The following is a 17,521-nucleotide window of genomic DNA, read 5'->3' as shown; positions in this document are numbered from 1 at the left end:
CATTGTTTCCTATGGTAAATCGTGGTCATCGCGGGTAAATTGAGGCATTTAACATTGTTCTCTATGGGAAAATCGCGGGCATCGCGTCTGGCCCATCGCACCCGATTTTTTATCGGCCGCGATGCCCGCGATGGCCCCGATTTTACCCCCGATGCCCGCGATTAAAATCGTGGGCGCCCAGATAGGAAACAAGTACCAAACTTTATTTAAAATCCATGTAGCCATAGGGATTATTGTGATTTATTAATAACTAATAATTAATAACCGATGCAGGAAATCATATTGATGATTCCATTTGAATGTATATATATAATTTTTTTTTCCTTGGGAGATCGCTCCTATTTCAGGGAGTTTCCTGCAGAATGCAGGAGGGTAGGCAACTATCGGCCTAATTCAGACTTGTGCACTAGGCTGTGTACACTCGCAGCCTAATGAACAGGTCAGTGCCGCCCGCCGCGCCGAGAACACACCCCCTTGCATGCGGCCCAGTCCCAGTGCGGCTGCGATGATGTCATTTTCTTCAGTGCTGGGTTCTATAGAGGAGAAAAAGAGAGAGAAAACAAGACTTGGGGGCCTATTTACTAAGCAGCAGCTTGTCAAAGTCACAGATCAGCGGTCATGGCCACCATTGTTAGTACTGTGTGTTTTGCTATCAGTAGCATTGCCTCTGTCAGTATAGGGCGTAATCGTGCCTTAAAGTGGAGGCTGCTACAATCATCTGTTTACCAGTGAGCACCTAGAACCTTTCCATTATGCTAGGCATTGGCTTACAGATAGGCCCCAGTGAATGAATTGGCTTCAGGACTGGCTACCCTCCCGAAAATTGGGTCCCCCTCCCAGCTCCCTGGAAAGGTTCCTCCCTGGCCGCAGCAGCAAATTACCGCAATTCAATGCTTTTTTAGGGGAACGGGACTAAAGATGCAAATTGCTGCATTTTGCCCCGCCCCCTCCTCGAAGATCCGCAAATTGCGGGATTTGCCTACTGGGGGGCAGGGCTTGAAGCCCAGAGAGGAGTCTGTCAGCAGCACTTTGGGGGCGGGGCTTGATGAAGTCTACATCAGGCCCCGCCCCCGAAGTGCTGCTGACAGAATCCTCTCCGGGCTTCTTCTGGAGAGGAGACTTTAAAGGTAGGCAACCCTGATTTGCATCTTCTTTCTGCATTAAACCATTCAACACCCACATCCGGAAGATATTCATTCACTAATATTAAACTGCGAATGCAAAGAACATTTCCTACAAGTGTTCATTGTTTATTTGCTTTCACCGTTCGAGGTTCAATTTTACTTTGACGGATCAATCAACAAATGCAGCTCACAATGCGCACATATTGAAAAGTGAATGAATAATGTATGCTCGTATGTTGTTACAAAATATTTATGGAAACATCTAGAGAACAATAGTTTTCTTTCTTTTTTTCATTTCATTCATCATCTGTCATTCTGTGAGCTGCTGCCTAAAGCTGGATGAACACTATGTGACTTCATGGACAATCTAGTGTTGCTGTGTTATTAGTCAGCGGCGTACCTATGCCACCGCAGCCCAAGCGCTGGTGGGAGGAGCTGGTGCAGGGTCTCTATCGGCAGATTCAATGCAGACCACATGGAAAGGAGCAGGAAATCCCCTGGCAACAAGCAGGTAACACACACACACCCCCGGCAATTAGCTGTGAATCCATTTGCAATCACTCACCACCTAATGATATTTTGAGTGTGCGCAGTCTGTACATAGCCCAGGACTTGGCGGTTGCGATAGAATAAGGCTGATCGGGGCAAGAGATGGCCTCACGCACCTTCCCGTGAAATGCTTGAGCATGCCTGCGTTTTCCCTGACACTGCCAGAAAATGGCCGGTTATGACCGGATGTCAGCTGCCCGCCCACCAATGAGCAACCTTAGATATACACGCACATTCCACATAATTCGATGGTCAGAGACTTATCGAATGATGTGGGTACTCCCAGGCTTAGAATGGGTATTCATGTAAAACATCAATTCACATGCCGTGCGAACGTATACCCCGTACGAATGGTGGGCCGGCGTACCACCATTCGCAAGGAGGGATCTGATTGACTCACAAGGATGCAATATCGCATCCGAGCGAACCAACCAGATTAACCAGCAAAAAAATCAACTCCGTGGATAGTGGGGGTATGAAAAGGTCGGAGGACGCGTACCGCCGCCCCGTGCGGGCTCGCTGCGCTCGCCACGCTTCGGGTTGGCATTCATCGTGGGGTGGCGGTAACAATGGGGGGACATTTGACCCATCAGGGTGGGTATACAATGAATATTGGGGTCTGGGGGGGCATTTAACATTGGGTCCAATGTAAAATCGGGTCTCAGGGACCATTTTCCATTGGTTCCAATGTAAAAATCGGGTCGATGGCGTTCCGTTTTTTTCGGACCCGATGGATACAATTAAAATCGCTGGCGCCGTGCTAGGAAACAAGTACCAAATTTTGTACCAAACACTTTTCTTTTAGCGCTGCTCACATGCCTTGTGCGCAATTGGTGTTGTGCCTTTGTGATAATTATCTATGCGGTAGCCGGCGATGTGCGGCGAAGTGGGGACGCGGATGTTAGTGCATCCCGCCCATTACCTTTAAGTTGTTTTACAATTGTTTTAGCCAAATATCATAAATAATAAGATTATGTAACTGCTTATAATTGTGAACTAAATGAACAAAATCAGCTATTTCCTCCTATGCTGCAAATGAGCAATAATATAAAATAAACCTTCGTGGCTAGTAATTATTTTTTTCATAACACAACTAATTTAACAGAAAACAATTATTTATGTGCATAGATAGTTGCTCGTCACAGCGGGAGTCCACTAATAAGGAAACATTTTAGTGCACAACAGCAATTCCATTGCATATAAAACCGCGCCAGTGTCCAAGTACTCGATTTCTATAAAAAGGTTCTAATAACAACAACTCCTAATGCAGCCAAAATGTACAGATTTTAATTACGTGCATTGTGAATAAAGCAAGGGTGGCTGATTCTTAATGTAATAAATGAATGCAAAATATTGTTACTGGGTCTTGTAACAAAGGGGATAAAGGCATGCCACTGCTTCTGTGTATCGCAGTGTTTGTTCTATGGTGTATGTGAGGGGGGGGGATGATTGTGTGCTTATTTGGTTGTGTTATTTTCTAGTATCCCCATCAGTAACTGTAACATAACGTGGCGACATCACCAAAGCAATGATGGTTCAGGACAACAGGATTGGTACATACTTGGCATGTACATACCTCTCAATGTTCTAAATGAGCGAGTTGGGACCCCCCGAAAAGGGGAGTTGCCTTAGCAAAATGGGGCATTGCCCCCTGCGACAATGAAACAAATGAAAAATGCTTCCTGTTTTGTCAATTGTACATAAAGTGATGAACCACCGAATTGAGATCCTTTAAGATGACAACGGAACAAAGTATTAAACCAACGCGTTTCGGCAGTATATTACTTCATCAGGGGTGGATGTACAGTGAGTTTGATTGAACACTTACACCCATAATAGGTGTATCTATTTCTTTAAGGAAATGGTATATTTATATACATTGGTAGTCCGTTATTGTTGTTCTCTCACAAAACTCAGTATATGATTTTTTTTATTTTACAAACGTGAAAAATGATCCCTCCAAAAAACTGAAGAAGGGGATAGCCTACCATACAATGGTCCAGCTTAAGGGTATGCTCAAATCTAGGCTTCCTATAATGGCTGCTCCTGATTGGCTGGTGGGAGGGAGGAGCCAAAAATGTAAACAATCTCAGCTTGTGTGCAGCCGGGGGTACGTGCAACCGGAGGATGAAGCTCCTCCCCACCAGCAGAGGGAATTTGGCAAGAGCTGGCGTTGAATGAGAGGCGCTCCATCTGTATGTCAAAGAAAGACATAAAAAAAATCCAAAATGTAGGCATTTTGGCCTGGGTCCTGCTACAGATCCCCTTTCCACCTTTGCCCACACAACCCCTGGTTCTCACACTCCTACCTGGTGGAGTAGTTGGTGAGGTACTGATAGGAGTGCAGGATACACTGCTGATTGTGGATGGGGTGGGAATAATGATGTTTTCGTTTTGTGCTGTAAGTTGTGTGTAGAGACACTTAAGCAGTGGTTGTGCCATAATGGTTTGTGTTTGTGCACCGACACTTTCATTCAGTGTCCTACGGGAATCGGTTTGTGCCCTTAGGGCCTGAATGAGTTCCTGAGTTACGTGGCGGTGTTGGCTACCTTGCACATATTTCTAAGGTGTTTTGCATTTGACTAGTTTGATTGGGATATGGTCGGTTGGTCGACCTAAAGATGGTTGACAGTCATTAGGTCAACACCACGAAGTCGACATACTGCAAGGTTGACATGAGTCTAGGTCGACATGGAACAAGGTCAACAGATCATTAGGTCGACACAAGCATTATCACGACATGGTCTAGGTCGACAGTCAAAAGGTCGACATGGGGTTTTTCACTGTTTTACAGCGGGTATACAGTGCTGTAGCAGGTGTATGGTGAGCTGCTGCAGGTGTATGGTGCTGTAGCAGGTGTGCGGTGTAAGGTGTACACTTCATGTGTATGCCCCCGGCTGAGGAACACACAACCCCCCCCCCCCCCTCTCACCATTCCCTGTGGAGCACTCAACATAGATTGGCAGAGCATCAGCACTTATTTATATATATTTTTTTCACATAAGGCCACCACCCCATCCCGCCCCCCAACCAAGGCCATAACTAGAGTACTGCCAGTTAACCTCTTCATGTCCAAAAGAGGATGACATCAGGGAGAGGTAGGGTTACTACCTTTTTGGTGAGAGAGTCCCGCACTGTGGCCCGCCCCTTGACCTGCCCCCAGCTCCGCTTCTTGACCAACCCCAGCCCCGCCCCTTTCCCCGCCTTATCATGTTTTCTTGATTTTCACACCATAACGCCACTTTCACGTTATGTCACACGTGTAATGCCCATTACACGTTATTCCACATACCATGATGCCCATTACATGTTATGCCACACACTGAGATGCCCATTACACATTACGCCACACGCCATGATGCCCATGTTATGCCAGGGCTCTACAATTTTTTGAAAGTGTAGGAGCCAAACTAATAATAAGGACAGTGCGCGCCTTAATACCTATTACACATCACACACCCAATACATATAATACCACGTGCCATAATGTCCATTACACATTATACCAAAGAAATGCCCATTACACATTATGCCACACACTGTGATGCCCATTACATATAAAACCACACGCCATAATGCCTACTACATATTAGGCCAAATAAGTGCCTCTTATCTACATGCTCATTGCTACAGGTGTTTTGCTTGATGCCAGGGGTTGCATGCTCATTGCCAAGGGGAAGTAGCCACTGCCACAGGGGAGGGGGCCCACACAGCACTGCATTTCACTGTCTGTCTATTTCTTGCCACAGAGACAATCAAAAATGCATCCCACTTACTTTAACATTACATATACTGACTGTAAGGGGCATGGCTGGGGGCAGCGGAGGCACATTGGGACTGGCTGGCTGGGTGGAGAGAGGCAGGGCAGCAGCAAACCTTTGTGAGTGGTCAGCAGTGACTGTCATTGCCTTGTAAATGGTGCCAGGTGCAGGCTGCAGACCCAGCGTTCATGAGGGCCCACTGAGCCTGCGCTGGCCCGGACCACACCTGCTTTATGTTACGCACTGGTTGCTCATGGATGGCGAAGGATGTGCACACACAGTAGCAGCGCCGGATGAGCCCACACCGTATGCATCATCACTGCCATGGCAGGGCGTCGAGCCACGTCAGACTCGGAGAAAGGGGCTGCTGGACTGTGAGTGTCCCCTGTTTTCCTGGACTTTTTATAGTTCGGGAATGCCAACCATCTAGACTCCCGACAACGGGCTAAATTCCCGGACTTTCCGGAGTAATCCCGGATGGGTGGTAAACCCTAGGGAGAGGGTGACAGCAGTGAGTGACAGGCAGAGGGTGATGCCAGGGAGAAGGTGTCAGGAAGACCTCCCGTCTTGGACACCTCCCGTCTTGGACACGGGAGGTCTTGGACCTCCCGTCATGTGGCGTTGAACTTCCATGCTGTACTGCCTTTCCTGGTCTCCAAATAGCGGGAGTCATACACTGGTTATTATATATATATATATATATATATATATATATATATATATATTGTGCAGTTGCCTTTTTGCTATTTAGTATAATTTGGCAGGAACTTTGTGAGACTAGAAATTTATGTAAGCTATATAATTGTTACTGTATCTATTTTAAAAAAAAAGTAGAGTAATAAAGGTTAAGTTTTAGATTGATAATATCACAATTTATAAAAGTGCCTCGACAACAGAAATCCCCTTTTTGAACAGCTGATTGCACTTGGCAATTAACTGTATATATTTATGAGCACCTGATTATTCGATCTTTGGGGACACCTCCAGCACATTGAGATTTAAATCCACTTAAGTGCATATAGAAATACTGATTGCTGGTTTGAGATATTGCTTTAATTGAGTTTTTGTCCTGTGGGGGATACTTTACTCTTCTGTCTTGTGCCAAGTTAACCCCTTCCTGACAGAGCCAGTTTTTGCGTTCCTGACAGAGCCCTTTTTTTCAAATCTGACATTTATCACTTAAGTGGGGATAACTTTTTTTTGCTTTTACTTATCCCAGTGATTTTGAGATTGTTTTTTCGTGACACATTGTACTTCAAGTTAGTGGTAAATTTGGGTCGATACAGTCTGTGTTTTTTTGTGAAAAATACCAAAATGTCGTAAAAAAAATGGAAAATTTAGCAATTTGCAAAATGTTAAATTTTCTGCTTGTGAGACAAATAATCATACCACTCAAAATAGTTAATAACTAACATAGACCATATGTCTACTTTATGTTTCCATCATTATTTCAACTTCCTTTTAATTTTTTTGGACACTAGGAGGCTTACAATATGAATAGCAAATTCTCAAATTTTCAAGAAAATTTCAAACACTGATTTTTTTAGGGACCAGTTCAGTTCTGATGTGACTTTGAGGGACTTGTATGTGAGACACCCCCATAAATGATACCATTTCAAAAACTGCACCCCTCACAGTATTCAAAACAGCATTTTGGAAGTTTGTTAACCCTTTAGGTGTTTCACAGGAATTAAAACAAAGTGTAGGTGAAATTTCAAAATTTCATTTTTTTGCAGATTTGGAATTTTAATACATTTTTCTAAGGAACACAGTACATTTTACTAGAGAAATGTGACTAAAAATTGATTCCCCCAATTCTTTTGTTTTCATAAATATCCTATATGTGGCCCTAGTGTGCACGTTGACCAAACCACAGGCTTCATAATAGAAGGAGCACCTACTTGATTTTGGAGCCTCCTTTTTATGAGATTATTTTTTAGGCACCATGTAGGTTTCTAGGCACCATAAGATGCTAAAATTTAGGAACCCCCCCACAAGTGACCCCATTTTGCAAACTACACCCCTCAGGGAATTCATCTAGGGGTATAGTGTACATTTCAAACCCCCAGGGGTTTCACCAATTGTGGTACAACTGGGCAGTGAAAATGAAAAATTAAATTTTTTACACAAAAATGCAGTTCTGGCTCATAATTTTTCATTTTCAGAAGGTATGAAGGAGAAAAAGCACCCCAAAATCTGTGCCCCAATTTCTCCAGAGTACGGCAATGCCTCACATGTGACCAAAAAATACCATTTGGGTGCATGGCAGGACTCAGAAAGGAAGGAGTGATTTTTGGATTTTGCAGCTCAGATTCTGGTGGAATGTTGGTGGGTGCTATGTTGCATTAGCAAGACCCCCCAAGCACCAATACAGTGGAACCCCCCCCACAAGTGACCCCATTTTGCAAACTACACCCCTCAGGGAATTCATCTAGGGGTATAGTGTACATTTCAAACCCCCAGGGGTTTCTCCAATTTTGATACAACTGGGCAGTGAAAATGAAAAATTACATTTTTTTACACAAAAATGCAGTTCTGGCTCAAAATTTTTCATTTTCAGAAGGTATGAAGGAGAAAAAGCACCCCAAAATCTGTGCCCCAATTTCTCCCGAGTACGGCAATGCCTCACATGTGACCAAAAAATACCATTTGGGTGCATGGCAGGACTCAGAAGGGAAGGAGTGATTTTTGGATTTTGCAGCTCAGATCCTGGTGGAATTTTGGTGGGTGCTATGTCGCATTAGCAAGACCCCCCAAGCACCAATACAGTGGAACCCCCCCACAAGTGACCCCATTTTGCAAACTACACCCCTCAGGGAATTCATCTAGGGGTATAGTGTACATTTCAAACCCCCAGGGGTTTCACCAATTTTGATACAACTGGGCTGTGCAAATGCAAAATTACATTTTTTACACAAAAATGCAGTTCTGGCTCAAAATTTTTCATTTTCACAAGGAATGAAGGAGACAAAGCACCCCAAAATCTGTGCCCCAATTTCTCCCGAGTACGGCAATGCCTCACATGTGACCAAAAAATACCATTTGGGTGCATGGCAGGACTCAGAAGGGAAGGAGTGATTTTTGGATTTTGCAGCTCAGATTCTGGTGGAATTTTGGTGGGTGCTATGTCGCATTAGCAAGACCCCCCAAGCACCAATACAGTGGAACCCCCCCACAAGTGACCCCATTTTGCAAACTACACCCCTCAGGGAATTCATCTAGGGGTATAGTGTACATTTCAAACCCCCAGGGGTTTCACCAATTTTGATACAACTGGGCAGTGAAAATGAAAAATTACATTTTTTTACACAAAAATGCAGTTCTGGCTCAAAATTTTTCATTTTCAGAAGGTATGAAGGAGAAAAAGCACCCCAAAATCTGTGCCCCAATTTCTCCCGAGTACGGCAATGCCTCATGTGTGACCAAAAAGTGGCAGGACTCAGAAGGGAAGGAGTGATATTTGGATTTTGCAGCACAAATTCTGGTGGAATGTTGGTGGGTGCTATGTCGCATTAGCAAGACCCCCAAAGCACCAATACAGTGGAACCACCCCACAAGTGACCCCATTTTGCAAACTACACCCCTCAGGGAATTCATCTAGGGGTATAGTTACAGTGGAACCACCCCACAAGTGACCCCATTTTGCAAACTACACCCCTCAGGGAATTCATCTAGGGGTATAGTGTACATTTCAAACCCCCAGGGGTTTCTCCAATTTTGATACAACTGGGCAGTGAAAATGAAAAATTACATTTTTTTACACAAAAATGCAGTTCTGGCTCAAAATTTTTCATTTTCAGAAGGTATGAAGGAGACAAAGCACCCCAAAATCTGTGCCCCAATTTCTCCCGAGTACGGCAATGCCTCACATGTGACCAAAAAATACCATTTGGGTGCATGGCAGGACTCAGAAGGGAAGGAGTGATTTTTGGATTTTGCAGCTCAGATTCTGGTGGAATTTTGGTGGGTGCTATGTCGCATTAGCAAGACCCCCCAAGCACCAATACAGTGGAACCCCCCCACAAGTGACCCCATTTTGCAAACTACACCCCTCAGGGAATTCATCTAGGGGTATAGTGTACATTTCAAACCCCCAGGGGTTTCACCAATTTTGATACAACTGGGCTGTGCAAATGCAAAATTACATTTTTTACACAAAAATGCAGTTCTGGCTCAAAATTTTTCATTTTCACAAGGAATGAAGGAGACAAAGCACCCCAAAATCTGTGCCCCAATTTCTCCCGAGTACGGCAATGCCTCACATGTGACCAAAAAATACCATTTGGGTGCATGGCAGGACTCAGAAGGGAAGGAGTGATTTTTGGATTTTGCAGCTCAGATTCTGGTGGAATTTTGGTGGGTGCTATGTCGCATTAGCAAGACCCCCCAAGCACCAATACAGTGGAACCCCCCCACAAGTGACCCCATTTTGCAAACTACACCCCTCAGGGAATTCATCTAGGGGTATAGTGTACATTTCAAACCCCCAGGGGTTTCACCAATTTTGATACAACTGGGCAGTGAAAATTAAAAATTACATTTTTTTACACAAAAATGCAGTTCTGGCTCAAAATTTTTCATTTTCAGAAGGTATGAAGGAGACAAAGCACCCCAAAATCTGTGCCCCAATTTCTCCCGAGTACGGCAATGCCTCACATGTGACCAAAAAATACCATTTGGGTGCATGGCAGGACTCAGAAGGGAAGGAGTGATTTTTGGATTTTGCAGCTCAGATTCTGGTGGAATTTTGGTGGGTGCTATGTCGCATTAGCAAGACCCCCCAAGCACCAATACAGTGGAACCCCCCCACAAGTGACCCCATTTTGCAAACTACACCCCTCAGGGAATTCATCTAGGGGTATAGTGTACATTTCAAACCCCCAGGGGTTTCACCAATTTTGATACAACTGGGCTGTGCAAATGCAAAATTACATTTTTTACACAAAAATGCAGTTCTGGCTCAAAATTTTTCATTTTCACAAGGAATGAAGGAGACAAAGCACCCCAAAATCTGTGCCCCAATTTCTCCCGAGTACGGCAATGCCTCACATGTGACCAAAAAATACCATTTGGGTGCATGGCAGGACTCAGAAGGGAAGGAGTGATTTTTGGATTTTGCAGCTCAGATTCTGGTGGAATTTTGGTGGGTGCTATGTCGCATTAGCAAGACCCCCCAAGCACCAATACAGTGGAACCCCCCCACAAGTGACCCCATTTTGCAAACTACACCCCTCAGGGAATTCATCTAGGGGTATAGTGTACATTTCAAACCCCCAGGGGTTTCACCAATTTTGATACAACTGGGCAGTGAAAATGAAAAATTACATTTTTTTACACAAAAATGCAGTTCTGGCTCAAAATTTTTCATTTTCAGAAGGTATGAAGGAGAAAAAGCACCCCAAAATCTGTGCCCCAATTTCTCCCGAGTACGGCAATGCCTCATGTGTGACCAAAAAGTGGCAGGACTCAGAAGGGAAGGAGTGATATTTGGATTTTGCAGCACAAATTCTGGTGGAATGTTGGTGGGTGCTATGTCGCATTAGCAAGACCCCCAAAGCACCAATACAGTGGAACCACCCCACAAGTGACCCCATTTTGCAAACTACACCCCTCAGGGAATTCATCTAGGGGTATAGTGTACATTTCAAACCCCCAGGGGTTTCACCAATTTTGATACAACTGGGCAGTGAAAATGAAAAATTACATTTTTTTTACACAAAAATGCAGTTCTGGCTCAAAATTTTTCATTTTCAGAAGGTATGAAGGAGAAAAAGCACCCCAAAATCTGTGCCCCAATTTCTCCCGAGTACGGCAATGCCTCATGTGTGACCAAAAAGTGGCAGGATTCAGAAGGGAAGGAGTGATATTTGGATTTTGCAGCACAAATTCTGGTGGAATGTTGGTGGGTGCTATGTCGCATTAGCAAGACCCCCAAAGCACCAATACAGTGGAACCCCCCACAAGTGACCCCATTTTGCAAACTACACCCCTCAGGGAATTCATCTAGGGGTATAGTGTACATTTCAAACCCCCAGGGGTTTCACCAATTGTGGTACAACTGGGCAGTGAAAATGAAAAATTACATTTTTTTACACAAAAATGCAGTTCTGGCTCAAAATTTTTCATTTTCAGAAGGTATGAAGGAGAAAAAGCACCCCAAAATCTGTGCCCCAATTTCTCCCGAGTATGGCAATGCCTTATATGTGACCAAAAAATACCAGTTGGGTGCATGGCAGGACTCAGAAGGGAAGGAGTGATTTTTGGATTTTGCAGCTCAGATTCTGGTGGAATGTTGGTGGGTGCTATGTGGCATTAGCAAGACCCCCGAAGCACGGTGAAATGATGAACCTAATAATCCATAGATGTGTGGTATATTTTAAAACACTCATTTAGGGATCTGTAGTGGATGGCACTCTCGTATTAACTTCAGTCAATCAGGCCGGTGCCCTCCATGATACCTCCACTCTGGAAGTTACTATTCATGCGTCCACTTAGGCGGCACTCACGGCAATAAAATCAGGCTGACAGCAACGTGAATTCCAACGTTTCGAAAAACCTTTAATTTTTCGTCACACTCATTTATACATAGGCCGGGTTTGTCGGGGCAAGTTTCACAGTGGAAAATAGTTTCCTTTCTTATTCCCTTTTTATAGCAAACTTTGCACCTTTTTTGTGTCCTGCCCTTTCTTGCAGTGGAGGGGATTTCGTTCGGAAAATGCTGCCCTGGTACAATACGGGGGCCAGTACTAGAAGTACTGGGGCCCTCTGCCTGCTGGTTCCCAAATATTAGGCCCTTTATGACTTCCTCTTGAAAGTGCATAAATGTCCCCCTCTGGCCGGTAGAACGGAATAGCACGTAAGCGTTATACAGTGCCATCTGGATGATATACACGGCCAGCTTCTTGTACCAGATTTTTGTTTTCCGCAGGGCACTGTACGGCTTCAGTACCTGATCTGAAAGATCCACTCCGCCCATGTACCTATTGTAATCCAGGATACAATTAGGTTTTGAGGTGTGGGTACTGGTACCTCGTACAGGGACGGAGGTGGTACTGTCTCCGTGAATTGTTGTCAGTATAAGGACATCCCTCTTGTCCTTATATTTGACCAACAACATATTTTCGGTGCATATTCCCCTGCTTTCACCCCTTCTCATTACTTGGGCAATGTGCGTTTTTGGGAGGCCTCTTTGGTTCTTGCGCACAGTACCGCAAGCTGCTGTACCTCTTGAACCAAGGGCCTTAAACAGGGGGATGCTAGTGTAAAAGTTATCCACATAGAGGTGATAACCTTTATCCAGGAAGGGGTGCACTAAATCCCAGACAATTTTTCCACTAACACCTACGAGGGAGGGGGGGCATTCTGGCGGTTCAATTCTTGAATCCTTCCCTTCATATACCCTAAACCTGTGAGTGTACCCTGAGGTGCTTTCACACAGCTTATACATTTTTATGCCATACCTTGCCCTCTTACTGGGAAGGTACTGGCGGAATTTAACCCTTCCTTTAAAATGTATAAGGGACTCGTCTATGCAAATGAATTTATCTGGGATGTACATCTCTTCAAATTTGGCACTGAAATGATCAATGACCGGCCTGACTTTGAATAGCCGGTCAAAGGTGGGATCATCTCTGGGTGGGCACTGTGCATTATCGTTGTAATGCAAAAATTTAAGGATCGTCTCAAATCGAGCCCGGGGCATGGCCATACGGTAAAGTGGGGTGCTGTACAGAACATCTGTACTCCATTATTGCCTAATTTCTGGCTTTTTTACTATGCCCATATGAAACACCAGACCCCAAAACGTCATCATCTCTACTGCATCTACAGGGGTCCACCTAGCAAATGATGACGTGGGGTTTTGAGCAATAAACTGCTGGGCATATAAATTAGTTTGGTCCACCATTAAATTTATAAAATCATCAGAGAAAAATAATTTGAAAAAGTCAATTTCTCTGAGACCTGTGGAATCAAATTGGATTCCTGGCATGGCCAAAAACTCAGGAACCTGGGGCTCAAAATTGTCTGGTGGTGGGGTCCATACGAGATCAATTATTGGGGGGGGGGTCTCAGCTGCTCTACGGGGGCGTCTTTGAGGGGGTCCCTCATCACCAGAGGAGGAAGAGGAGCTTAAGACGAATCCTTCAAATTCCCCGCTTGCATCACTGGCTGTGTCAGAGTCAGAGGCAAGCATGGCATATGCCTCCTCCGCTGAATACATTCTTCTGGATGACTGGGATGACATTTGGGATGACATTTGGGATGCCATTTTTATTTTTGTGTTACTGGTAGTGAAATGTTTCAACACGTGTATAGTGTAGGGGGGGGTACAAACTTTATTTCAACCCGGGGGGTATGTAGTGTGTAGTGTGTATGTAGTGCAGAAAAAAAAAATACTTTATACAAAAAAAAAAAATTGAAGGGGTTAAAAAAAAAAAATTGAAGGGGTTAAAAAAAAAAAAAAAGGTCCTGCGCCAAAAATTGAGCACAGATGTTGGTCAGTAACGTCCGTCACTGAACAGCGCTCAAAGGCAACAGGAATTTGATCAAAAAAAAAAAAAAATAGATCAACCCTGTGCCGAAAAAGCTGATCAGTGATGTACGTCACTGATCAGCGCACAGTGGCCACAGGACACCCACAAAATCACAGTGTGTGTAAAAAAAAAATTAAAAAAAGACCCCACAGCACCCACAAAAAAAAAAAAGGTGATCAGTGATGCGACACTGATTACCAGTGAGGGGCAGCAGGTGCACAACCTTTGGTGCAACTGACAGTGCAACTGGCAGCAACTGACAGGTATATATAAAAAAAAAAAACCTCTGCACCCCCAAAAAGTTGCTGATCACCTCAGATATAGTGATCAGCACAAAAGGCGGGGGCAGCAGACACAAAATTTAGCACTCTCTATCACTCTCTGTCACTATCTCTCTCTATCTCTCTATCTCTCTCTATCTATCACTCTATGACACTGCAGCAGCAGCACTGACAGTTATATATATGAAAAATAACCCCTGCACCCCCAAAAAGTTGCTGGGGGTGCACAAAAGGGGGGCAGCAGACACAAAATATAGCAGTCTCTATCACTCTCTGTCACTATCTCTCTCTATCTCTCTATCTCTCTATCTCTCACTATCTATCACTCTATGACACTGCAGCAGCAGCACTGACAGGTATATATATATATAAAAAAAAACCTGCGCCCCCAAAAAGTTGCTGATCAGTTAATTTATACTGATCAGCACTAAAGGGGGGGCAGCAGTCAGTTATATAAAAAATATATAGCACAATCTGTCACTATCTCTCTATCTCTCTCTCTATCTCTCTCTATCTCTCTCTATCTCTCTATCTATAACTCTATTACACTGCAGCAGCACAAAATATAGCACTCTCTGTCACTAGGCCTCTCTATCTCTCTCTATCTCTCTCTCTCTATCTCTCTATCTAATAACTCGCAGCAGCACAACACAGCACAACACAGCACAGGATGTCACAAGAAGAAGCAAGATCCAGGCAGTGATCAGGTAAGTATTTAGCAAGGTTCTGGTCAGTATATGGCGGCAGCTGGGCACGGTGACCGCACTGCACGCAATTCCAGACCGGAATGGCGTCTGCAGTGCAGTCACCGTTAGTTTAAACCCCCCTCCATGGCTGTGATTGGTCCGTCGGTCCGACGAACCAATCACGGCCTTTGGGGGCGGGCGGGGTGAGGTGGGGTGACACCAGTGTCACCCTTACACCCCGCGGTGATTGGTGCTGTACTTTACAGCACCAATCACCTCCGATCCCGTGTCACCGGCGAACGTTATTCGCCGGTGACACAGAAAACGCTGTGAATGGCTGTTCACACTGAACAGCCAATCACAGCGATCGCCGACGGGGGGGCGGCATCGCAGCCCCCCCCTGGGCATGCAGGGACATGTCTGCTGTCAGGGACAGCAGACATCGTCCCTCTGTCACTGCGTCTCTAGACGCAGTGACAGTTTGAAGTCATGACGTATATATACGTCATGTGTCGGGAAGTACTTCCCGGCCATGACGTATATATACGTCAAATGTCGGGAAGGGGTTAAGAAATGGTCAAGAAATTAAAACTATTAATATCAATGTATTGATTTGGAAAATGTGTAATTTGAAGGGCAGATACTACGCAAACTCAGTTGACTTTTTTATTTCTGTGTTTCAATTATTTTTAAGAAACTATGGATATGGTTATTCTGGTTGACATGCAGAGCTGCTCGCACAGTCCCCCGCCCCCCTTTGCATGGCGAATTCACCCACGCAGCTGCGAATAGATGTTTTACATAAGCATCCATTCGCGACCTCCAGGGCCAAATCCACATCATTCAACGGTCGCTGACGCGCTTTCTGCAGCTACAAAGTTGGGAGGTATGCAACCAACATTAAATAGACTTGGCTCCTCCACCTTATCCTGATCTGCCAACATAGATGTGTATATGGCTGAGGAGACAGTGGATGTGTGGCTGGTTCGGGTTGGAGGTAGATTGGATTTGAGGAGAAGACTGCAGAGAGGTGGAAGGGTGGGTGGATGGAGGTGAGTGATGGTGGAAATGGGTAGGGAGGTTGATTTGAGGAGGGGTGTGAGGAGGCGGTTGGTAAGTTGAGGCCATTGATTGGGCATAACCCAAATGGTACATGGGCTGTTGATGAGGATGGGTACCAGAGGAAGGGTAGGTGGCGGGTGGCTTGGTGTAAGTGAAAGGGACAGGCGGAGCAGGTGCTTGCGGTGGTGGGCCATTGAGGTTCCATTCTGGTGTCATTTGGCCTGTGAGTGTCTTGTACAAAACCTTGTTCATCAAACGCTGGCACTCTAGTTGCTGCTGCGGTGTGAGTTTGCGCATGGTTTTCACTACGTACAATGCAAAGTCATCAAATTTATTGTGTTTACGGAGCAAGTGAGACCGTGCTTCCTGTAGTAACGAGTCTTCTGCAAATTTGCTTCTGCAAGGCTTCCTCCTGGTAGCCTGTTGCGGTGGCGATGTTGTCTCCTCAACAGAGAGCTCGTTTAGGTCAGGGGTATGACCAAGGTCTTCAGGTGATTGAAATAGATCTTGTGACTGTAGTTGAAAAAACAAAAATGTAATTGAAAACATGTTTTTCTTTGTTTTACAGTTCCCTACAACCATTGAAGAATGCCCACCAACAGCGACTCGGACTACTTTAATTATGAGTAGACAAAAGGAAGCAGCGCTGATTTTTACCAATCACATATAATTAATTTAATAACAATTTGACATATAAAATACACAATAATAAAAAACAAAGATGAAAGATTAGATAAAACCAATTGAAATGGACCCAATTCTATAGTCACCAAATTGGAGAGTGTTTTGTCCTGCTCTGATCTCAGTGGATAGAAATGATGGAGTCCGTATTGGCCACTTTATGGTGTCCTGAAGATGTTAGACTGGACTCTACCGATGCCACAGTTGGAATTAGCCGGAACGGGAGTCCTCATTACTACTTTAATTATGGTTATTGCCAACTATGAATTTATTTTCCTGGATGTGGGGAAAAATGGGCAATGCTCAGATGGCAGGTCCCTAAGGAATAACCGCTTCTACGATTGGCTGACCACCACTCTATTCACCTGCCGCCTCCTGAGCAAACAAAGAATGGCCTGGGATTTGTGTTCGTGGCAGATGAGGCCTTCGCACTGCACGAACATATAATGAAGCCCTACCCACAAAGAGTCCTAAACCACGAGAGGCGCATATTTAATGACCGCCTTTCTAGAGCCCGCAGGGTTGTGGAGAATGCATTTGGTATTCTCAGCAACCGGTTCAGGATCTTCCACCAACCCATCAACATGCGGCTGGACAAAATAAACTATGCAGTAACAGCATGTTGTCTACTGCACAACATGCTCGGACGCAAGGCAAGCAACAGAATGCCATTGCTCCCAGCAGGACCCGAAGACCCAAACCAGCCAACGGAGCTAGCGCAGATTTCCTCTGTGTCGGCTCCTGAAATTTCCTTACGTGGCTCTACTAGGGCCAAACAGGTCCAGGAAAGCTACAATGCTTATTTCAATGGGGAGGGAGCTGTGGCATGGCAGGAGGAATCTA

The 17,521-nt window shown here is 44.8% G+C and overlaps 1 long non-coding RNA gene across 1 annotated transcript in view; it reads left to right on the top strand.

The window, feature by feature from the left end:
- Nucleotides 1–16,588, top strand: part of LOC146062445 (uncharacterized) — a 133,088-nt gene extending 116,500 nt beyond the window's left edge. Inside the window, exon 3 of the long non-coding RNA XR_014471321.1 lies at nucleotides 16,566–16,588. This is a non-coding gene — a long non-coding RNA (uncharacterized LOC146062445). The remainder of the gene's footprint in view (nucleotides 1–16,565) is intronic.
- The last annotated feature ends 933 nt before the right edge of the window (nucleotides 16,589–17,521 follow it).

Source organism: Crinia signifera, chromosome 3, assembly GCF_055691185.1.
Source record: "Crinia signifera chromosome 3, ASM5569118v1, whole genome shotgun sequence".
NCBI lineage: Eukaryota > Metazoa > Chordata > Amphibia > Anura > Myobatrachidae > Crinia > Crinia signifera.
The sequence above is the reverse complement of the archived record's forward strand: the minus strand, read 5'-3'. Positions and strand labels throughout refer to the sequence as shown.